Consider the following 24,896-nt stretch of genomic DNA (forward strand, 5'->3'; position numbering starts at 1 on the left):
GGATTTACAATTTTATGAATGTTTTGTTTTCAGTTTACTTCATTTAAAGCTTTCCACTCTGATATTGTTTTTACTTATAAGTGCAACAACTCAAAGACATTTTGGAATTAAATGATGTAACAATTAAAATTCAATTTTGACGCTCCCACCCTCCATTTTTTATTCCACCAAATATCGGAGGGATTAGAAACTGATTTCCATTCTTGCATTTGCGGTTCTTTAGAGAATCGGGGGTTTACTGGTCACCCCTACTTCAATCACCTAACAGCTCATGGAAAGCATTTAGAACAATGTCCATAACCAATATGCACCTACACACACACACACACACACACACACACACACACACACACCAGCAGCATTTTATCCTTGAAAGAAATTGATCTCCTTTATATTTTATAATAATCAAAAGAACATTTTCCCCAAGGCTTTATCAGGGTCTGAAGGAAAGATGTTTTACACAAACATTTTTATAAGCAAAGTGGAGACGTTTTCATTTTATCAAATATTAACACATTTTCGAAACTCACATTTTAACCAAAATTAACTCAGTTCTGGAACTTTATTGGATATTTCTAAATTTGTGTGCACAATATATTTTACTTTAAACATTCAGTTTAATACAAGTACATTTCAGACAAAGATGTCCCATTCAAACATTTCTTAGGCACAGAACAACATTTTCAGACACACGAAACAATTCTTTCAACACGTCATCTATTACACACATTTCTTTAAATTCGCTGTGCATCAAGATGTCTTATTTACTTACACACAAAACAAAACAAAAACACATACTCATTTATTTTCACAGAACATATAAACTCAAATTAAACCTTCCATATTCCTTGTTCTTACTAGTTAACATTGTCCACATACTGTGTAGCGTAAATTGATTACTCTTCAATCATTATACAATTACCTTATTCTGCTTTTAACCCCATCTTCCTGTGGGACTCTACCTCCCACTGGTTGCAACCTTGCTACTTCAGGGAGGACTTTAACCTCCTTTCTCTTTTACTGAGGCGGGGAACGCTGTCCCACTTGGGACTTGAACCCAGGACTTCTATTTCTATGTCTCTGGGACTTGAACTCCCAGGACTTCTCTATCCATTTAACAGCATTACTGTCTACTGAGACCTTCTGTCAAACCCAGAGAGAGATCTGGGCAACTCCCCCAGACAATAGTGGGTCACTTCCTCCGGACGGCAACTCAATATAATCCTCCATGCGACGAGGAGTGATCTCTGCACTATTCTTTAATGCTCTCTCTAGTCGTCAAAAAACTTAACTACACGAAATTAACCCAACTACACGAAAAAACACTCCTAACACTAACTATCCTAACTCTAAGAAAAAACACTCCTAATCTAATGGCATGACATCTAACCCAGCCCCTTATTCCCAAAAGAATGAATGAACATGCCTCCTCCTCCTATCGTTTCAGGTCCGACAATCGCGTCCTCCGGAGGGGAGTACCGCGCAGATGGGAACAAGTCTGTTCGAATTTCACATCGTCCGATTCGCATCTTTTGAAATTCAGCTGGGAGTTCCTTCCGGGGTACGGATTGCCTTAATGTTATGCACCAAAAACTGTGGTCAAATTTAACATCTTATTAAAGAAAGAAACATCCTTTAATAAGACAATTCAGTAATCAGGCTGGAGAAAAGCTGTTCCGTTGTATCTTTTAATGACTCCTCAGCAAAATGCCTTGGAGGGAGCATTCTTCAAAAACAGGCTGTTACAGCATGGTCAGAATGGTCAGAGAAACAAAGGATAGAGGTTAATTTTATAAACTGTTGAATTTACATACAGTGTCAATCAATGCATACATTTTGCATACATTTTACTCTGGTTGGTTTACACCCAAATATTTATATAGAATAGAAGTCTATTATGTTATATTCTGGTTGTTCTTATACCTTTTGAGATGAGGCACCACCCTTGAAATTTCTGTGCATGTAATAACTGTCCATTCTAGTCTGCTGATTTCTTAGTCATCTCTTAGTCATCGTTCAGTACATATTGTATATTACATCAACCTTTCTTCTGGTACATTCCTTATTTACTTGACCATCTCAGTATTTTTTCTAAACCAAATTTTATATTTCAGTATACATTTTGTTGTTCACTTGACCTTTATTTGGTTTCCTACATTTATTAACCCTTTATGTTATTTCTTTAAGATGAATGCTAGGTTACCCTTAAATTATTCTTCCACACCTTTTCCAAGAACCTGGCTTGAGAGCAGCATACTTTGGCCAAGCTGCTCTCTGGGGACTGAGCATGTGGGAGACAACAGTCCCTATCCACAAGTCCAGACTGGTCACAACAAAAGCAGCTACAGTTGGTGCCTGGCCGGGGAATTCCCACAATGGTGTCTTCTACATGGAGTGCTGGTCAGAGGGTCCTCCACCGTGACGTGGGGATGTGCTGCTAAGTCCTGCACCGGATCGATTTGCCACAGCTGGAAGTCGCTCCCCTTGGCCAAGCAGCTCATTGCTGTACAAAAAAGAAGGGATTTGTTGCTTCAGGAAATCCTAGTCATCAAATCTATTGGGAGGAAGGTGTCTTCCTTCCAAGAGACTTTGGCCTCCTCAGTCAAAAAAGGGGTTAAGATAGCCACCCAGCCTCCCCTGTCTCAGTGCACCAACATGGTTGTGTTTTCAAAACAGAATAGGAAACACTCTGGGTCATTCAAAGGAGCCATCTGAGATGGATAATAGCAGGGACACCAGCAGGGACTTCATCAGGCTCCGGTGGAAGGGGAACGTTGTGCCCCTGTTCAGGAACCATCTGTGCAAGACCTCACTCCTGTTACCACTTGTGATGACTTGCATAAGAGACAATGGAGGTGAGTCCAGGTTCCCAAAAAATCTGCTTTATTGTTGTAAAGACATGAACATTCTGAAAGCATTTATTCAAACAGGAGCTGCCACTTAAACACACACTGCATGAAAGCAGGGTTGATGATGTCATCCTGCTTTCGCTCCCTTCTCAGATCAAAAGAACAGATAGCCTTCCTGCACAAGCATGGAGACAGGAAGGCACATGGCCAGATCAGCAGCTGGTTTTAAGTGTTCCCTACATCAACCAGCTGGTGACAGACATGTTACTTGGGGAGCCTGTGAACTTGCAGTAAAACCAGCAGTGGACAACCAGTCCCTGCCAGCGTTAATAGTGTGTCGGTGTACAGCCAGTTGGTGGGTTGTCGGAGTTGCAAAAATCTCAGGTGTATATATATATATATATATGTGTGTGTGTGCATATATATATATATATATATATATATATATATATATATATATATATATATATATATATGTATATATATATAAAATATGTATGGTTGTATGTGTGTGTGTGTATATGTATAGAGTAATTTAGCTGACAGTTCATGCAAATGAGTGCCACCAGTACAACACCGTTACTGAGTAGTCTGAGACCATACTCATGAGGAAACGTGGGGCTGCCACTTTATGGAAATGAAAGCCGCTCCCAGAAGTGAATGGAAAGTTCGGCGAAGGTCTTAGATGGATAGAACTTTATTTGTCCTCACGAGTAAATTTGACTTGTTACATAAGCTTTTTCAATAGAATACGTGCTTAGCAAGTTGCATCATTGGGTACATGCAGTACATTCTGTTCAGGTGGCTTTTTCTTACTCCTCACAATGCATTATTAAAACATAAGAGATTCAAGCGCGTTTATATACCTATGAATAAGGCAGCGGACAACGAGCGTTTATGGTAAAATACATGCAATATTGTGGAGGGCTAAGGTGTCCCCTTGGAGGTTAGACAGCGATGTGCTGCTACGCTCTCATTCGCAAAGCAGAAATGGTGAAGTATTTCTTGTGTGTATATGCTTACCAACCCAATTGAATCCGTGGGTATGGCGCAAGCAAGGTATTCCTTAGTTAATGTAAACACTTGCGCAGCTAAGTAAAGGGGTTTCTCATGCACAGAACATTGTACATGATTCAAAATATTGTTTTTTATATATCCGAGTTTGCTGTACAATGCTTAAACCGTTCATTTTATTCTGATGGCCACATAAACGTGCAGCCTGTAACTGTCAGTAGTGTATGTAATAAGTTAAATTAAACCACGATTCAGTGTATTGCATATTGCTTTTGATCTAGACCCTCCAAAACTGTAATGGTACAAGATTATACATCAAAGCGTTTAATTCAAATCTGACTCGTTACCATTTCTGCAGTATGTGCTACAGGATAAAATTTATTTAAAATTTATACCCAAAACCCCCATTAGTCATACTAATTAGCAGTTTCATTTCAAAGAAATAGTTTAGTGTAAAATTGTTTTTCAAAGACCATGAACAAAGGCAAAAGTCAATAGGAAAATCTAGAATTGATCTACGGCACAAAGGTTTTATTGATGGTGAATTGTATGTGGCATATTCAAGAGTAAGGAGCTCCATTATTTAATTGTATTAACCCCAGTTGTAAAGAATAACGTATATTGCATACAGCAGAGTTCTGTTACATCCGTTTAATCGAAAGTTCTATAACCAAGAACCAATTTCCCATGCGAAACCAGGTTAACACATCTATTTAATTAATAATATGGGAAGAAGTAATAGTGATGTAATCTGGCCTTTCTGGATAGCGTTTGTTATCGTTGCCAATATCAATTGTAAATAATGTTCGTGCATTAATTCATGACGTTACCAGCATACATGCACTGAAGGTGTAAAACGGACGACGTTAGGAGCGCTAGATTATCACACGTAACACAGGGATGCTAGGGAGGTGGAGTGGGTTTGATATCATCACTAAGTGCAAGGTAGAAAACACTCTAAAGCACACACACTGATTGTTTCACACTAATATGAGGTCAATTTTTGATCAGCCTTTAACCTCACCTAGTATAAAAATTGTGAAGTGACTGTTTGCTTAACTATCTCAAGGGATGATTAGGCTGTTGGGGGAATTCCTTTTCATATAATTTCGTGTAATCTATTTATCGTTACACCATCCATTCCTCATAGTCTTTACATAAATTGTTACTTTTAACATAAAATAAACATTCTTTATGCTAGCCGGAAAAGTTTCAACTTAAAAAGCGTAATAATCTCAAAGGCAAAAAAACAGTTTGCACTGCTTCTTTGCAGACGGTATTCTCGTTATGAGACAATGTTAAAACACGGAAAAAGTAAAAATCTCAAAATATCTTGAAAGTAGCACCCATTCGAGGACTACAACGTCCGATTCTGGGGGATCGAAAAAAATAGTTCGTTTCAGTAAACAACTAATAAAACAGTACCGACACGAGCGACATGAAAAAAGTAATCCAGTCCTTGTACATTTGCCGTCATACTTCCCACCCCGGCGTGCTTCTCCTAGGCCCCGCCCCATTTCCAGGTTCTCCGCCTCTTCCCTGCTTTCGGCTGTAGCGTAGACTGCAGGTGGTAGACCCGCCCAGTGAGTTTCAATTTTTTTCCCCCCTCTCCTCTTCAGTCTGACGTTGGTAGGGGATGTGGCGGCTTTCCGCGGTCAGTTGAGTCGAATCGAATGTAACCAACAATCTGTGGTGAGAGGTCGAGGTTTTCTTTCAGCAAGGTAGGCTTGCTTCTTTCATATGGCGTTACAGACTGTTACCGGCCGACGGCCTTTCGAGCATTTAACGTGGATCAGTTAACGGGGTCAGCATGGCACTTGGTCTTAAAATACCCATCGATTTCACAAAGCGAGAGAAAGTTGTTCCTCGGCTGTGCTTCATTTGGATTTTCCGAGTTCAATGGATTCTCATTAAATGGGATGGAATTGCTCACTGCTTTTTAAAAGTATTTTTAAAATGTATGCATCGTACCTGTGAGAGACTTAGTATTTTACCGACTAAACAAATCCTACAATCTGACCCCTGCATTCCACTTCACCTAAAGTGACCGCTTCCATATCCCTTTAAACCGTTAATTTTCACTATTTAGCAGCTGCCGGTTTCTTTTACACGGTTTTAGTCGTCTTCCGAAGTCTCTAACCTGACGTTAATTGAGAAATGCTAATCGCTTTTAATTTCCCATTTAAAACCATATCAAGGACTATTTTATGTGCTTCTTGCGGGGCAACATTACGGACTAGTTTAGGGCTAATACATTTTTTACGTTTGTTTTTATGTTTGTGTTTTAGTTGGGAATACTTTAAAAGTTTTCACACATGGAGTACTTCCCCAAAAGCCATAGAATGTCTCTCTTTGCGCATTGGATGTGCTTAGGAGGAAGTATTGGTTTCCCACCTTTTGTGGTTAAAGTTCAGAAACAGTCCCATCAATTTTTTAAAAAGTGAACTTTTAAAAGAAAAGAATTGATCACATTGCAGGCATAGTGAGACTGGCAAAGCTGTTAGGAATCACTTTTTGTTAGTTTGTCTGTGTGGGTGTGAGCTTTTAAAAAATGCAAAGGCGTTCTTTAATCACATAATCATCTGTGAGAAAGCCGTAATTATGGTACTAAGAATGTGCAAACCTAAAGATGTTTTTTTAAAAAAAAAAAAAAGTTTTTCAGTTTGTATGCCTGAAGAAACTATTGTATAGCTAGTGGAAAGCAGTTAAGATTATAAGTTGTGCTCTGAAACGTTGCCTGTCTGGAATGATGGTTATATTATTATATGCAGGCTTTGTAAATAACCAAATTATGATGGAAAATGACAAAAACAGTCAATATTGGAGAACACAAAAGAATTACAATGTTGTAGACAGATGGACTTTGTAAATTTGAACTCTCTGACATATGGAAACTAAAACTTACCGCTAATTATATACTTAAATATAAAGTAACAGTTTAATGTGGTGTGAAAATGTTGATAATGTTTGCAGTAAAATAATAGCATAGAAATATTAATGTGCATCATCGCTGTACTTGTAAAGCAGGTTTTCATTTTGACACTCTGAATAAGGAAGTAATTTGTTCCTCTATTATAAATTCCTCTTGGTTCCTAAGGGCAAGCACAGCCTTATCATTCACCCAGAGACCAACATAATACACAAGCCCCCATATGCCAAAGCTCCTCTAGTTTTGATCAGTGTATTTTTATTTATTTATTTTCATTGTGGTTGTCTAGTATAGTGAGTGAGCCTAGATATGACGTAATGCTGAGTACCCATGTCGAATTAGACTTGGCTGGATTTGGATAAGAGTATTTTAATATGCGTTTAATGTTCATATCAGCTGATATTGCACAAATAGTAATTTCTTGCTTTTAAATGATGTAACCAGCTCTAGGGTTAGTCGTTGTTTTTTTTTTCCCTTTGTTTTTTGCCTTCACAAATTACAGCTGCTGTTAACCAGCCGTTCATGCCAGGCTGCTTTATTGGCATGGGTACAGTTATGCACTGGCAACAATCATGCCTCCTCTCTTCATGCTTCTCATATAAACATTTCATCATTGAGTAGCTACAGGACTCAAAATACATAAAGTTAAAACGTCAGAGTGTGTTCCAGTCTTCATAGCACCATACCTTTCATTTGCTGGACAACCTGAATAAGAGCATTACCCTCTGTTATAGCAGAGACTTTTATGTGCTGATATATTGTCATTTAAAATTAGTTGTTTTAGAGTAGTTTTTGCTTCATGGTTGTTATGACCAAGTCCTATCAAGAAATTCTGTTGTTTGATATTTGACTTTTATTGTAGCTTATAAAGAATTTCAGAGTCTAAAATAATTATTTTCTGGAGACAGATAGACAGACAGACAGTCAGTCAGTCATTATCCAACCCGCTATATCCTAACACAGGGTTACAGGGGTCTGCTGGAGCCAATCCCAGCCAAAACAGGGTGCAAGGCTGGAACAAATCCTGGGCAGGGAGCCAGCCCACCGCAGGGAGACAGACAGTTCATATGAAAAAATGTATCAGATGTCAGTTTTAAAGGCTGTTTTCTGAAATTTGAAACTGCAACACATCAGTTAGAAGTGAAAATAGTCTAAACTAATAGACAAAAAAATGAACTATTTTTGTTTTGCTTTAAGAAAAAATATTGGTTTCCATTGTTCTTTTAACTGTTCATGTGGAAATAAGAATAACTTAGATTCCAACCCCAACTGTATAATAGTGCATCTTAAAGTTTACCTTTCTTGGACCACCTTTCTGTATCTTTTTAATGATTTTACAAATCCACTATTGAAATTAAATGAGTCTGTCCTTTTCAGTTTACATTTACATTACATGTATTTATTTGGCTGATGCCTTTATCCAAGGCAATTTGCAACATTATGATACAATTAGTTATATTTCTTTTGGTTTTCCAATTGGAACACAGGCAGGGCAAGGCAAGTGCTTTGCTTATGGTCACACAGGGTTAGTAGTGAGATTTGAACCCACAGCCTCAGGGTTTGAAGTCCAAAGCCTTAAAACCACACTACAAAGTTTGTTTGTGGGTCCATATTCTGTTAATTTATGTTTGTAATATGTATGCCATATGTAATTATCTGTAATGATGAGTCACACAATGCTATGAATAATTCATAATTGGACCAGTGAAGGCAGCAGAACAAAAATACATATTGATTTTATTTTTGAATTGAATCAATGTAATGCTGTTATGAAGAATAATAGCATTACACCTAGCTGGTTTGTAATTTATCTGCCTAACCGCTTATATATGGAATGGCTGGAGAAAGAAATAGAAGTAAATACCACTTAGCCACTAATTAATCAAATTGGTTTGACTGCATAATCTCCTATAGTTTGTCCAACTTTCTATGTTGTGAGATCACTACCTTAAGAAATATTGTGGGCATGATTTTGCTACAATAGTTTTAGTATATAGCTCAGTATCTCTTTTGTGTATTTCATAGCAGGTATAATTGTATTTTTGCTTGTATTAATAGTTTGTATTAATAGTGTGGTTAGTACTCATAAGTAGACCCCGAGTCCAAAACTTTAAAATGAGTCAGGGAGGTCAGAAGTTACAAAAAACAAAATACCATATTGGTGTGTTCCTGTTCTTTCACCCAACTACACTCACTGGACTGGTGTCTGTTGAATATTAGAGGGCAACTACTTATGGGTAAGGACCTTAAGACCATTTCCACAGGGTCAGGAATGACATTGCACAGTCACTGGGGCATCCACCAAGGACTTCGCTAGTAGTTCGTTGTTTTTGCAATCCTACATCTATCTCTTTCATAGTGTGAGTTGTAATTCAGGTCACTTGTGTTTTAAAGTGAGGTAGCTGGGGCTAACATATATTGTGTTCGGTCTCCCACTTGCTATATAATATCATGGAGGATTCTTGGAATGATTTCCATGATTTGCCCCTGCTTAGAGTTGATTCTGATGCCTGTGGAATAACAGTCTCCAGTGTCCTCCTGTCACTGGTAATATTGCTATTGCCAGAGTACTTGCCGTCAGGGAATCTTGGAGCCCACCACCTGTACAGCACTCTGATAGTATCCGTGCAGTGTGGCTGTTCACAGTATTAACAGCTGCCAACATGTTGGTACCCTTCATACTACTCTTTTACAGAATGTCTTGATATTCATTTTGAATGCAACTGTGACCCATTTATATACAATTATTTTTTCATAATCAAGTGATAGTGTTTACATTGTACCATATTTCTTGCAAAAGAAGTTTGCAATTTTTCCATTTTCTTAAAATGAAAAAACAAAAAAACATTTCCAATCAGTGGACACTTAGTTATGTACAATGGTTCTCAATGCAAATAACCTACTCCTCCCAACAACCAATCATGTATTTCAGACTAAGTTTATTATATTCTTTGACATCAGATTAGATTCAGGAAAGATGCCTGATTTAAGTAATTTTGTCTGTGGCTTGATTTATTGTTGATGCCAAATGTGGTGGTTGCAGCATCTCAGACAGCTGACTTCCTCGGATTTTCACACACTGCGGGCTCAAGTGTTTATGGAGAAAGATGTGATGAACAAGAAAAAAAAAATCCAGTTAGTGGCATTGCTATGGGTGCAAACTCCTTGTTAAGGAGAGTGGTTAGATGAAAATGCCAACACTCATACAAGTTAACAGGCTACAAATACTAAAATAACAACTATTTACCTTTTATACACCACTGTTACAATCTCTACATGCACAAAACTTTGGATATTGAATAGTTCTGACTGTAGCAGCATAAAAGCAAATAGGGTTACAGTCCTGTCGGCTAACATGATGTACAGTGCTCTGTGAAATCTTGATTTCAGCAGCATCATGCAGATAGTAGGGTAAAATTTCTACTTAAACAATTAATAAATGCTTCCATCCTTTCATCTGTCACCAGTACAGGCCACCGGTAATAGTGGAATGATGTTGACAGTGTTTTCTTAGCTTTTTAATACCAGTTAATTTTAATTTGAATGTTGGCTGACAATGTGCATACCTTCATGGCCATAGTTTACCTGTTTTCAAATTAATTCTTTTAGCAGGATAATTCCCCAAGTCACAAGTAATGCATCACCTCAAAGCTGTTTCCATGAAAACATCTAGAGAAAGTTTATCTTAATGACCTGCACTGTCCCCATATTTGAAGCCAACACAAAACTTTTGGGAGGAAATGGAAGAAGAGATTTGAGCATTAATTTATGGCTGATAATCTGTAAAAAGTAAATGATACTACTGAATTAACCTGGACCTAGTGCTGGGCGGTATACCGGTTCATACCGAAAACCGTTTATTTTTTTTATGATATGGATTTTTCCTATACCGCACGTTTATTTTTTTTATGATATGGATTTTTCCTATACCGCAACACCGGTTTAAATTGCTTAAACGACGTTCGGAACGTGGCGCAGCGGGAAACTGTTCAAGTGGGGACCTTTTTCACTGCTACACCGCAAAACACAGATTTGTTGCACTAGGGCTCTTTTTCACTGCTACACCACCAAATAGTGGGCGGTAGCATAGGAATGCTGCGTGGTGAAAATGGACAGAGAGCCTGGAGATACTTTGGTTTTAAAAGGTCAGATGTGTAAATACTGTTTCTATACTACTGGATAATACTGCAAGCCAAGTTGTACTTGTTTTATTTGTTTTCAATACAGTGTAATGTACCTGGGTACTGTATAATAGTGTGACGACATGTTTTCAAACCCCGTCATAAGTTATATAGCACATTAAGTGCTTTGTGTTAAGTGATTTTTAAACTGACTTCTTCTTGCACTAAGAGGAGGCGCCGGCAGCAATCGCCGCACAGAATACATTCACTTCATGATCTTCCTGCTCTCTGAACATTTAGAATGCTAAGATAAATACTTGATATAATTTTCATGGTGCAATGCATTAAAGCATGCATTAATCATATGGGGGCACGGCGGCGTGCCTGCCTTGCATTTGCATGTTTTTCTGGTGGGTTTACTCGGCGCTTCAGTTTCCTTTCAAAGTCATGTAGGATGTGGGGTTTTGTTGTGCTATATTGACCCTGCTAGTGTATGTTTTGCTTGTATTCATCCTTCGATGGGCGCAACTCTGAATGGATGGCATAATTAAACATGTATAACGAAGATATTTTTAAAGTTCTGAACACTCCGTGGACTAAGTTTATAACTAGTTTTAATTTCACAAAGACGTTTATCGTGTGGTGATTGGTTATGTGGAGAAAGAAAAAGGATGGATAGGAACTGGGGTTTTGGTACGTCAGATAGAGACAGCACGCGTGCAGTAAAGAAAGCCCGTTCAGAAGAACATGCATTGAATTCTGTGTTCGTGTCTCCGACCACCAGATCACAAACCCAACATTTATACAATATTTAAGTTAAACCTGTGCGATAGCTATTCATACATCCAGTTTTTTGGAGCCTCGTCACACCTGCCATAAAGGTCTTTACACTGAATTTACACCTGGGGACTCCTTACTGCCAGGGAGCAGCACTACCGCCTCACTACCGTGCTTGTTTAATACCTGCTTTAATGCATTTCATCATGAAAATGATATCAAGTATTTATCTTAGCATTCTAAATTTTTAGAGAGCAGGAATACCATGAAATGAATGGATTCTGTGCGGTGATTGCTGCCTCCTCTTAGTGCATAGGAAGTCAGTTTAAGAAGCATAGTGATTAACAACTGGGTCGGGGAACACAACACAAAGAATTTAATGTGCTACATTAACTTATGACGGGGTTTGAGAAAATCAAGTAAATTAAACATTGATTTTAGGATGAAGTTTAGTTTATGACATTCTACTTTAATTATGAAGTAAACTATGAAAATAAAGTGGAAATGTTGACTTTAATCTTGACATAAGCATCAAAATTAAAGTGGAAATGTCGAGAATAAAGTCAGCATGTCGACTTTATTCTTGACATATACCGGTAGTTTGTTTTTTTTCTTCCCTCTTTACTGTATTTTTTTTTCTTCACCGTGGCCCTAATGCATTTCCGTAGGGCTATACCACAAATAGCATTATACAGTAAATGCAAGTTGCAGTTATTTTATTTATGTATATAGCTTAGCTTGAAGCAAGGTCCATATTAATGCAGTTTGCCTAAATGATGGTACAGTTGGTAAGGATGTCCTCACAAAGTTGTACTTGTTTTATTTTATTTTAATTTGGTGAATACTGTGTAATGCAACTGGGCTTGAAGTAATAGTGCAGCTATCAGTAATAATACTATTATTTATTTTATTGTTATTATTTGTTTAAATATTATGCAGTTTATTGATGGTAAAGTTGTTGAAAAAGTCACTTCAACGTGTCAGTGGACAGAGATAGTTAACATTAACAAAGTGTAGTTGGTTCACAAAAAATATTTACTATTTATTACTTTTCTAAGACATGTTCAGTGCAATACAAGTTTTGACAAGCACCTCTGGATATTTTACTATGTCTAAATGCCTCTTTGGATGGTTGAAAATATGTTGTCAAAATCATAGTTTAAGTTTTTGCAAAATTTGTTCAATAAAAAGGTTCTATATTTTGACTGCAACTGTCGTGCAATGTGATTCCTTCTCTTCATTAGTGTCACCCCCTTGAAAACTATCACTTTATGGGTCCATGCAAACCTGTATTAATACTTGTGTGTACATTAAAATGTTTTTTTATACAATGTACAATTCTCATAACAGTCTAACAGGTTATTCTTAGCCAGTCTACTGCAGTAATTGCAGTGGAAAATGTGGTTAACATCCACTCATGCATGGGGGAAAAAAATACCGTCGAATACCGTGAAACCGGGATAATTTAGAAAAATACCGTGATATAGAATTTTGGTCATACCGCCCACCCCACCTGGACCTTTTTAGATTCATGTGACGCTATATAATATATACAGTATGTGCGTACATGTGTATAAGAGCTTTCTAAACTGTCTGTCATAAAGGTAATGCTTTAGTTTGTTTTAAAATTTCAATTTCAAGTTTTACAGTAATGTAGGAAGAACAAACATCTGCTTTATGGCTTCAAATTAACCAATAATTAGATTATAATAGTCCTATTAGAAAGAATTCTATGTTTGGATATATTTGTAGCATATGTGCCTTTATAAATATTTATTGTTGATATATTTTCACATTTTTGCTCACAGTATGACTGCAGTTCTTTACATATCAGTAACTCGTATACAGTTTGTTGAAAGAAGCCGCAGAAAATTTTCTTAATTGAATATGACACATGAAAACACAACCCTTCAGAAAAGCAGGATTATTTGTGGGCACAAAGTAACATGATTAAAGAGAGAGTGCAGTTTGCATGCAAATTAAAACAGTCAAGTCAAGTTGGGGAGCATGCACTGCAGTTCGTTGTCGCACCCACTACACGACGAAACAACTCGGGATCCTGGTTGGCAATGCCCCAGGCAGACACGCGGTCCAGTCCCACCCTATGGAAATGACCCTCTATCTGCCGCAGCCAGGTATTATGTGGGCAACCCCTTGGCCTGGTCCAAGCACTCGGGTCCCCAACAATGAGGATCTTGCCAGCTGGATCACCCTCAGGGAAACATGCCACATGGCCATAGTGCCGTAACTGACGCTACCTCACAATGCAAGTAATGTGCCTCATTCAGGACTCCATGAGCAACTGCTCATTCAACACAAAGTCAAACCAACAGTACCCAAGGATCCCGTGAACCCTCAGGATGTCCCACAGGGCAGCTCGATCAACTGTGTTAAATGCTTTACAAAAATCGACAAAGGCTGCAAAGAAATTCTGCCAATATTTGCGTTTGCCCTCCATGAGAACCCTTAGTGCCAGGATGCGGTCGATGGTAGATTTCTTAGGCGTAAAACCAGACTGTTCCAGTCCCTGGTAGGTGAGCAAGTGATCACGGATCCTATTGAGGATGTCCCTAGCAAGGACCTTACCCAGTACTGAGAGCAGTGTTATCCCCCTGTAGTTGCTGCAATCCAGGCGATCACCCTTCCCTTTCCAGAATGGGGCGACAAGTCCCATTTTCCAGTCAGTTGGGATGATGCCAGTCTCCCAAATGGAAGCAAAGATTGCTTGCAATGCCAGGAGGACAGCCTTACCATCTGCCTGGAGAAGTTCACCTCGGATACCACAGATCCCTGCAGCCTAACCCCCCCCCCTTAAGGTGGTTCACAGCTAATTGGAGGATCAGCCTTAAGAACCGTGGACCCAGAGATATCCAATTTCCTAGCCGGAGGATCAGCTTTGAACAACTATTCAAAGTAGCCAGCCCAACAAGTCTGTGGTCACAATTCACAAACTGGGCACTCCTGTAAACCCTGCAGTTTTGCAAGAGCCTCTTGTGTCTGCCCATGAGGATGTGATCGATCTCCTTCACCGCACCACCAGTATTGGTATATATCCAATTTCCTAGCCGGAGGATCAGCTTTGAACAACTGCTGAAAGAAGCCAGCCCAACAAGTCTGTGGTCAGAATTCACAAACTGGGCACTTCTGTGAACCCTGCAGTTTTGCAAGAGCCTCCAGTGTCTGCCCAAGAGGATGTGATCGATCTCCTTCACCGCACCACCAGTATTGGAGTACCAAGTCCAGCGATGCGGTTCTGGTGCGCTGGAACCAGGATCCAGCGATTTGCAGACACCAGTATTGGAGTACCAAGTCCAACGATGCGGTTCTGGTGCGCTGGAACCAGGATCCAGCGATTCGCAGACTGACCTTTTGCAAAGTCAAGGAACATGGAGCCATTTTCACAATTGTCACCAGACCCATGGGGACCGAGACAATCCTCATAGCCAACCCTGTCAGTGCCAGTGGCTGCTCTGAAGTCACCCATGACCAAAAGAACGTCTCCCTCACCTAGACATCACTCACTGTGGTCGGAGCATACACTGAGACAACACATAAGGCACCCAGGGAGTGCCGTAATGTGAGTCTTATAATACTCTCATTGAAAGGAGTGACATTGGAGACCATTGGAAGAAGCCAATTTGTTACAGCAACAGCTACTCCCTGAGTATGACGGCCATCAGAGCGACCAGACCAATAAAAGGTGTATCCACCCATAGAGATCTGGCCAGTCCTCATTCAACGCACCTCAGAGAGTGCAGCCACTGAAATGTGGAGTTTACGCAGCTCCTTCAACAGCAGAGGAAGATGATCATCTTGCCGGAGAGACAAGATTTTCCATGCTCCTACCTGTATGGACTGCTTCAAATTGGGACCCGAGTGCTGCCGTGCAGGGGCTGACGCCTTTGCACCACACCAGTTCCGATCCCCAACAGGCCTGACCCCATTGGCTCTCCAACGGTTTCGACTGTTCTGGGGATGGGGCTCCCGAGGGCTTTTCCCCCGATCCCCTTCATGATGCGAGCAGCCTTCCTATGGGTGGCTGCATCAGGCTACTCTCACGGAGAGCAAGGAGGAGTCCTTTCTGTTGTCTTGGAGCTGTGTGAAGGGTTTTTTTATGGTGGCTAGAGTGCCAATCCTGCCACCAAACCCCATGGATTTCCCTGCAAGTTGGAGGACTGCTTGCAGGTCAATCCTGCCACCAACACTCATGATTTCCCTTAAAATTGGAGGACCGCTTGCAGAGCCAGATGCAGTCTAACTCTTTTGGGCTTTTTTTTTTTTGTTTCTTTTCTCCCAGGGCTAAATATTTTTCCAAAAACTAACTTTAAAAAAAAAAAAAAAAAAAAAAAAAAAGAACACAAAGCAATTGAAATCAACAAAAAATATTTCCTTTTGACAAATGTTACTGTCTTGCATGTTGTATGAGCCTGCATACTCTTATGATTTCACATACATATCACATACATTTTACACAGCAAAGTCCTGCCAAGTCTGATCTCGCTCAAAGCAGCCAATTTCAGTCATTGCTACATTGCACTGCTTACCATAACGTGTTGCTTTAGTGCCTACTTTTCAATTGTCTGTTGCTGCACTTTCTCACATATATTGTTAGTGTGTACTGTAGAGAGACAAGTCACCAGTTTGCCATCGTGCCATGCCACTGCTACCAAGTTTTCTGCCTGCATGAAAACCGTATTGTCACCTCTTTTCATCTTCAGCCTGTCTGGCTTCAACTGTGAAGCCATGTGTATCCTGTTCACCCTCACTGTGCCACAAGCTCCATGAACAATTCTGGGCATGTATAAAAATTGTCCAAATGTACACAACATGAAGCAGCTCCAGCACAACCTGACTTGTCAAGGGACAGTTCTCTCTTTGAAAGAAATACTTTCCTGTATATGTAATTACTTTCAGGCAGAAACCAGTGTTTGCTTCTGCCAGTACAAAATCCTTTATGCCATACTTTGTGGGCTTGTCTGGCATATATTTGCAGAAAAAAAGGTGTCCCTTTTATTTTATCATAGATTCATGCACAGACAAATCACAGCCAGGCTGATAAAATTGTTTCTATGTTGGTGGCACAATGTCAAGCAGGGGCTGAACTTTATGCATGACGTTATAGCCTGGCTCACCCCATGGGATTTGCTTCTGTTTATTACAGAAGTGAATAAAACTTTGCAGCATCACGTACCTATCATCACGCTGCATAACCTGTCCAAAGCCACCAGGGGACAAAGCACGTTTGGACCAATGCTCCCTGAAGTTATATCACCAGTTCTGTCCCATCTCTATTTGTAATGCCACAGCGCGCTTCATCTTGTCTCTTGTTGTGGGTTTCCACTTTGAAAAACGAGAATGCGATGCAAGCGCAGCCCGCGATTAAAAAAATTTCTCTGCCTACCTGTTTGTCTTGTCTGACAGTAGCTGAAAAGCAGCATCAGGAGAGAGCAGCCTGAAGTAGTTAAGCAGCTGATGATCTGTCGTGTCCAACAGCAAGCCATGCCGTCTTGTGAAGTCCGGTAGCTAGTTCGGCTCCCATGGATCAATGTCTGTGTATTCCTCCCACGCGAACCTTGCCGTAGATGCATCGGCTGCGCGAATGCGCTTAGCTGGCAGCGGACCAGCTGGTGCGGCATTGGCTGGTGTCCGATCAGCTGTTGCCGGCTTCTCACTCTCTTGTTCGATCTCCTGATCACTGTGAATAAAATCCGATTCTGAAAAATCAGAGTCAGACTCAGCGATAATGCGCAAAACATTGTCTGCCGATTGTTTTCTTTTCTGCACTCGCTTCGCTCCCTTGTGACATGTCGATGCCATCTTGCCATTGTTTACATTTCGCAACTAACGCATACGCAAGGATTAGTTGCCGAGTCAACGAGTCTAGCATTCCTCAAAGCACAGAGGGAATGCCTGCGATGTGACAGTGAGTTTTGTCGCCATTAACAGCTGATTGTCGCCCTCTATCACTGGATGTCGACTTTTGTCGACATTCACCCTCAACCCCTCCTGTCGACAAAAGTCGACATCCGCCCTAAAAGAGTTAATGTCATACCCGGGACTGAATTTTAAAACAATTAACAATTAAAACAGAATGACTTGTAATTGTTCAAATTTTAAACACAATAAAAAAGCAGCTGCTGTACAGCTAATTAGGTGTGTAACATTGCTTGCACTTAAGGCTGTTTAAAATTCTGACTTTAAAGCAGTTAAAATAACAGAAATTCAGAGATGTTTGAGGTAGAAATGGGAGTTAACTTCCCACACAACGATCAAACATCACAGGTATGCATCAGTTTTAAGTCAGTCATTGATTGCAATCTTTCATTAACACATTTGTTTGTAAATGTTACCTTTTTCTCTACTGTGCTTCTAGAGTCTAGCTACATTACAAAAGTTTGGAAAGCACTGGTTTATATACATATTCAGTGGATTCAGAAAGTATTTAGGCCCATTCCATTTTTCACATTTTGCTAAGTTTTGTCCTTGTTTTTAACTGATTATTTATTGCACCTATTTATTGGATTTTTAACTTCCTCACATTGCACTTTGTTTTGGACACTGCTTTTGTTTTTAATATTATCCTTGTTTTTAACTGATTATTTATTGCACCTGTTTATTGGATTTTTAACTTCCTCACATTGCACTTTGTTTTGGACACTGCTTTTGTTTTTAATATTATCCTTGTTTTTAACTGATTATTTATTGCACCTGTTTATTGGATTTTTAACTTCCTCACATTGCACTTTGTTTTGGACACTGCTTTTGTGTTTAATAAAAGCACTTTTGCCCCTAATTACTGTTGCATCGTCATTTGCCTTACTCCATCATCTGGTATGACTATTGATGTCTCATAAAATGGGATGAGCCCCATTGCTGCAATGACCTGGGATATATCACAGAAGCATCTCCTCCACGAAAGATGCATGGACACCTGTTTGGAGTTGGCCAAAAGGCACCTAAAGGACTCTCATATTGTGAAAAATGAGATTCTTAAGTCTGGTGAAACAAAGATTAGCATTTGGCACTGCTTATCATCTGTGCAATACCATTCCAAGGTGAAGCATGGTGGTGTCAGCATCATGTTGTGGGGTTGTTTTTCAGGGGCAGTGACTAAGAGGGTAGATGGGGTTGAGAGAAAGCTCAACGAAGCAAAGTACAGTACAGCGATATCCTTACAGAAAACCTGCTCAAAAGCGCTGTGGAATTCAGATTAAGCTTAAGTTTCACCTTCCAACAGGACAGTGACCCTAAGCACAGAGCATAGACAACACAGTAGCAGCTTAGGGATAACTCTGGGAATGTCCTTCAGTTGCTCGCCCAGAGTGTAGACCTTTAACCCAATTGAACATCTCTAGAATGACTTGAACATTACTTTCTACTGACCCATCTCCATCTAACTTGACAGAGATTGAGAGGATCTTCAGAAAAGAATGACAGAAAAATCCTTAAATCCAGGAGTGCAAAGCTTGTCGCATCATATTCAAGAAGACACCAGTCTGTAATAGCTGCCAAAGGTGCTTCAACTAGGTCCTGAGTAAAGGTTCAGAATAATTGTCAAGGTGATAATTTCAGTTTTTATTGATATATTTGCAGACATTTCTAAAATAATGTTTTCGCTATGCCATTGAATTTTGCTTGATGTTGTGGGGAAAAGTAATTTAAATGATTTTAGCACAAGGCTGCCACATAGAAAAACACAGAATAAATGAAGGTATCTGAGTAATCTCTGAATTCACTGTATGTGTGTATGCTTATGAATATGTATAAAATGTGTGCATATATGCACAGTAGTGCTGGGCGGTATACCGGTTTATACCAAAAAACGTTTATTTTTATATTATGGATTTTTCTTGTACCACAACACCGGTTTAAATAGCCTAAAGAGTACATGCATTAGTGGAGGTATTGAACAGTAAAAATGGACATAGAACATTCTCAAACTGAAGCTGTAGCAGACGATAAACTTGAACATGATGACATAGAAGAACTGTTGCTGAAATAAGGAGCCGTTTCTGTTGTCTGGAGATACTTTGGTTTTAAAAGGTCGGATGTGGACCATTATGTTCAAATGTGTGAATACTATTTCTATACTACCGGATAATACTGTAAGCCAAGTTGTACTTGTTTTTATTTTTTTTTTTTCAATACTGTGATATAGTGTGATGACATGTTGAATTTATTCTTAACATTTCCACTTTAATCTCAATGCTTATGATGAGATTAAAGTCGACATGTTGACTTTATTCTCGCCGTTTGTGTAGAGATTAAAGTCGGTATGTTGACTTTATTCTCGTAATTTGTCATTAAAGTAGAACATTGTAAACTAAACATCATCTTAAAATGAATATTTAATTTACTAGATTTTCTCACACCCCATCATAAGTTATGTAGCACATTAAATGCTTTGTGTTAAGTGTTCCCCGAGCCATGTTAATCGCTATGTGCTTCTTAAACTGACTTCCTCTTGCACTAATAGGAGGCGCAGTCAGCGATCACCATACAGAATACATTAATTTCATGATATTCCTGTTCCCTGAACATTTAGAATGCTAAGATAAATATTTGATATCATTTTCATGATGAAATGCATTAAAGCATGTATTCATCATGTGGGGGCACAGTGGCGTGGGGGGTGCACTGCTGCGTCGCAGCAAGGGGGTCCCGGGTGTTCCCTGCCTTGAATTTGCATGTTTTTCTGGTGGGTTTACTTGACGTGCTTCAGTTTTTTTCAAAGTCATGTAGGATGTGAAGTTTTGTTATGCTATATTGACCCTGCTAGTGTATGTATTGCTTGTATTCATGCTGCGATGTGCTGGCGCCCTGTTCAGGATTTGCTCCTGCCTCACGCACAATGTTTGCTGGGATGGGTGCAACCCTGAATGGATGGCATAATTAACATGTATAATGAAGATTTTTTTCAAAAGTTCTGAACGCTCCATGGTCTAAGTTTATAACTAGTTTAATTTCACAAAGATGTTTATCGTGTGGTGATTGGTTATGTTGAGAAAGAAAAAGGAAGGATAGGAACTGGGGGTTTGGTACGTCAGACAGCACGCATGCAATAAAGAAAGCCTGCTCAGAAGAACATTCATTGAATTCTGTGTTCGTGTCTCCGACCACCAGATCACAAACCCAATATTTAAGTTAAACCTGTGCAATACCCATTCATACATCCAGTTTTTTGGAGCCTCGTCACACCTGCCATAAAGTTCTCTACACTGAACGTACACCTGGGGACCCCTTACTGCGAGGGAGCAGCACTACCACCACACCACCGTGCATGTTTAATACCTGCTTTAATGCATTTCATTTATCTTACCATTCTACATTTTCAGAGAGCAGGAATATCATGAAGTGAATGTATTCTGTGCGGCGATCGCAGCCTGCGCCTCCTCAGTGCAAGAGGAAGTCAGTTTAAGAAGCGCGTTGTAATTAACAACTGGGTTGGGGAACACTTAACACAAAACATTTAATGTGCTACATTAACTTATGACAGGGTTTGAGAAAATCTAGTAAATTAAAAATTGATTTAGGATGAAGTTTAGTTTACAACATTCTACTTTAATGACAAAATAAACTTATGAGAATAAAGTGGAAATGTTGACTTTATTCTCGACAGTTTTTTTTTTTTTTTTTTCTTCACTGTGTCCGTATTTTTTTTTTCTTCACCATGGCCCTAATACGCTTCTGTAGGGCTATACCACAAATAACATTATAAATGCAAGTTGCAGTTTTATTATTTATGTACAGTAATCCCTCGCTATATCGCGCTTCGCCTTTCGCGGCTTCACTCCATCGCGGATTTTATATGTAAGCATATTTAAATATATATCGCGGATTTTTCGCTGCTTCGCGGGTTTCTGAGGACAATGGGTCTTTTAATTTCTGGTACATGCTTCCTCAGTTGGTTTGCCCAGTTGATTTCATACAAGGGACGCTATTGGCAGATGGATGAGAAGCTACCCAGCTTACTTTTCTTTCTCTCTCTCTTGCGCTGACTATCTGTGATCCTGACGTAGGGGGTGTGAGCAGGGGGGCTGTTCACACACCTAGACGATACGGACGCTCGTCTGAAAATGCTGAAAGATTATCTTCACGTTGCTACCTTCTGTGTGCAGCTTTTAACTATGCTGCACGGTGCTTCGCATACTTAAAAGCTCAAAGGGCACGTATTGATTTTTTTTATCTGTCTCTCTCTCTCTCACTCTCACTCTCTCTCTGCTCCTGACGGAGGGGGTGTGAGCTGCCGCCTTCAACAGCTTTGTGCCGCGGTGCTTCGCATACATACAAGCCAAACAGCCCTATTGATTTTTTTGCTCCTTTGAAGAGGAAGATATGTTTGCATTCTTTTAATTGTGAGACTGAACTGTCATCTCTGTCTTGTCATTGAGCACAGTTTAAACTTTTGAAAAAGAGACAAATGTTTGTTTGCAGTGTTTGAATAACGTTCCTGTCTCTCTACAACCTCATGTGTTTCTGCGCAAATCTGTGACCTAAGCATGAGAATATAAAAATAACCATATAAACATATGGTTTCTACTTCGCGGATTTTCTTATTTCGCGGGTGGCTCTGGAACGCAACCCCCGCGATGGAGGAGGGATTACTGTATATAGCTTAGCTTGAAGCACGGTCCATATTAATACAGTTTGCCTTAATGATGGTTCAGTTGGTAAAGATGTCATCACCAAGTTGCACTTGTTTTATTTTATTTTAATTTGGTGAATACTGTGTAATGCACCCGGGCTTGAAGTCTTGGAAGTAATAGTATTATTACTGGAAGTTGCACCATTATTAATTTTATTGTTATTATTTATTAGTTTAAATATTATGCAGTTTAATGATGGTAAAGTTGTTTAAAAAGTCACTTTAACATGTCAGTGGACAGAGATTGTTAACATTAACAAAGTGTAGTTGGTTTACAAAAAATATTTATACTATTTGTTCCTTTTCTGAGACATGTTCAGTGCAATACAACTTTTGACAAGCACCTCTGGATATTTTACTAAGTCTAAATGCCTCTTTGGATGGTTGAAAATATGTTGTCAAAATTTTAGTTTGTTGTTTGCAAACTTTATTCAATAAAAAGGCTCTATATTTTGACTGCATCTGTCATGCAGTGTGATTCCTTCTCTTCATTAGTGCCACCCCCTTGAAAACTTGATCACTTTATGGGGCCATGTTTTTTTTGCACAATTCTCATGACAGTGGAATAGGTTATTCTTAGCCAGTAATTTAAGTGGAAAATGTGGTTAACATCCACTAATGCATGGGGAAAAACATACCGTCCAATACAGTGAAACCACTATAATTTTGAAAAATACCGTGATGCAGAATTTTGGTCATACCGCCCAGCACTAATGCACAGTATATATTAGGCTTGTGACAATGGCCAATATCATTGTCAATCAACAGTTGATTAGATCGATCAAAGATAATATTTATTTGTATAGCACATTTTCATACAAAAACGTAGCTCAAAGTGCTAAACATAATGAAGAACAGTAACTACAAAAAAAAATATAACAACATAAGAAATTAAAATAAGACAATATTAGTTAACATAAAAAAAGAGAGTAAGGTCCGATGGCCAGGGTGGACAGAAAAAACAAAACAAACAAAAAAAAAACTCCAGATGGCTGGAGAAAAAAAAAAAATCTGCAGGGGTTCCAGGCCACGAGACCTCCCAGTCCTCTCTGGGCATTCTACCTAACATAAATGAAATAGTCTTCTTGTGTCTAGGGTTCTCACGGAAGGTCTTGATGATGATGGACATGCAGACTTCTGGCTTTTAATTCTTCACTGTTGGAACATCATGGTGCTTTGAGTAGATGGTGGTGGCGAAAGCCACCATCAAAAGGACACCAGAAAAAGAAAGAAGAGAAAATAGGGGTTAGTACACATTTTAGAGCTACCATGGATAGTTATTATAATGAATTGGATATACAGAGTATCAGGATTAAATTACAGTGAAATTATGAGAAGGCCATGTTAAAATATTGTTTTGAGCAGTTTTTTGAAGTGCTCCACTGTATTAACCTGGCCAATTCCTATTGGTAGGCTATTCCAGATTTTAGGTGCATAACAGCAGAAGACCGCCTCACCACTTCTTTTAAGTTTTGCTCTTGGAATTCTAAGGAGACACTCATTTGAGGATCTGAGATTACGATTTGGAATATAAGATGTCAGACATTCCTATATATAAAATGGGGCGAGATTATTTAAGGCTTTATAAACCATAAGCAGTGTTTTAAAGTCAATTCTGAATGACACAGGTAACCAGTGTAGTGACATCAAAACTGGAGAGATGTGCTCGGATTTTCTTTTCCTTGTTAGGATTCTAGCAGCTGCATTCTGTACTAGTTGCAAACGATTTATGTCTTTTTTGGGTATTCCTGAGAGGACAGCGATACAATAATCTAGTCGACTGAAAACAAACGCGTGAACTAATTTCTCAGCATCTTTCAATGATATAAGATGTCTAACTTTTGCTATGTTTCTTAAGTGAAAAAATGCTGTCCTAGTGATCTGATTAATATGTGATTTAAAATTCAGATTACAGTCAACAGTTACCCCTAAGCTTTTTACCTCCGTCTTGAGTTTTAATCCTAGTTTATTTCTAATAGCCTCATTTTATCCATTATTGCCAATCACTAAGATTTCAGTTTCCTCTTTATTTAGCTTGAGAAAGTTACTATTCATCCATTCTGAAATACAAGTCAGACATTGTGTTAGTGATTCAATAGAATCGAGGTCATCAGGTGCTATTTATTGATAAATACAGCTGTGTGTCATCAGCATAGCTGTGGTAACTCACGTTGTGCCCTGAGATAATCTGACCTAACGGAAGCATGTAGATTGAGAAGAGCAGCAGACCCAGGATAGAGCCTTGTGGAACACCATATAGGATATCATGTGTCTTTGAGTTGTAATTACCACAACTAACAAAGAATTTTCTCCCTGCCAGGTAGGATTCAAACCAATTTAAGACACTGCCAGAGAGGCCCACCCATTGACTAAGGCGATTTCTAAGAATATCATGATCAATGGTGTCAAATGCGGCACTCAGATCTAAGAGGATGAGAACAAATAAATGGCCTCTGTCTGCATTTACCCGCAAGTCATTTACTACTTTAACGAGTGCAGTTTCTGTGCTGTGATTTGTTCTAAAACCCGACTGAAACTTATCAAGAATAGCATGTTTATTG

General features: G+C 39.2%; 1 protein-coding gene across 13 annotated transcripts in view; it reads left to right on the forward strand.

Moving 5' to 3' along the window:
- usp54a (ubiquitin specific peptidase 54a) overlaps nt 1–24,896 on the forward strand; it is a 307,359-nt gene that overhangs the window by 102,448 nt on the left and 180,015 nt on the right. For 6 of the 13 annotated variants that reach the window (XM_028795168.2, XM_051922628.1, XM_051922630.1 and 3 more), the window contains exon 1: nt 5,421–5,584. The exons of 3 other annotated variants lie outside the window; for them this stretch is intronic. The gene's annotated coding sequence lies outside the window, so the exon portion shown is untranslated. Of the gene's footprint in view, nt 1–5,419; nt 5,585–24,896 lie in introns of those variants that run through there. 4 more of the 13 variants (XM_051922633.1, XM_051922634.1, XM_051922635.1 and 1 more) reach the window with 1 other exon arrangement.

Source organism: Erpetoichthys calabaricus, chromosome 2 (genome assembly GCF_900747795.2).
Source record: "Erpetoichthys calabaricus chromosome 2, fErpCal1.3, whole genome shotgun sequence".
Lineage (NCBI taxonomy): Eukaryota > Metazoa > Chordata > Cladistia > Polypteriformes > Polypteridae > Erpetoichthys > Erpetoichthys calabaricus.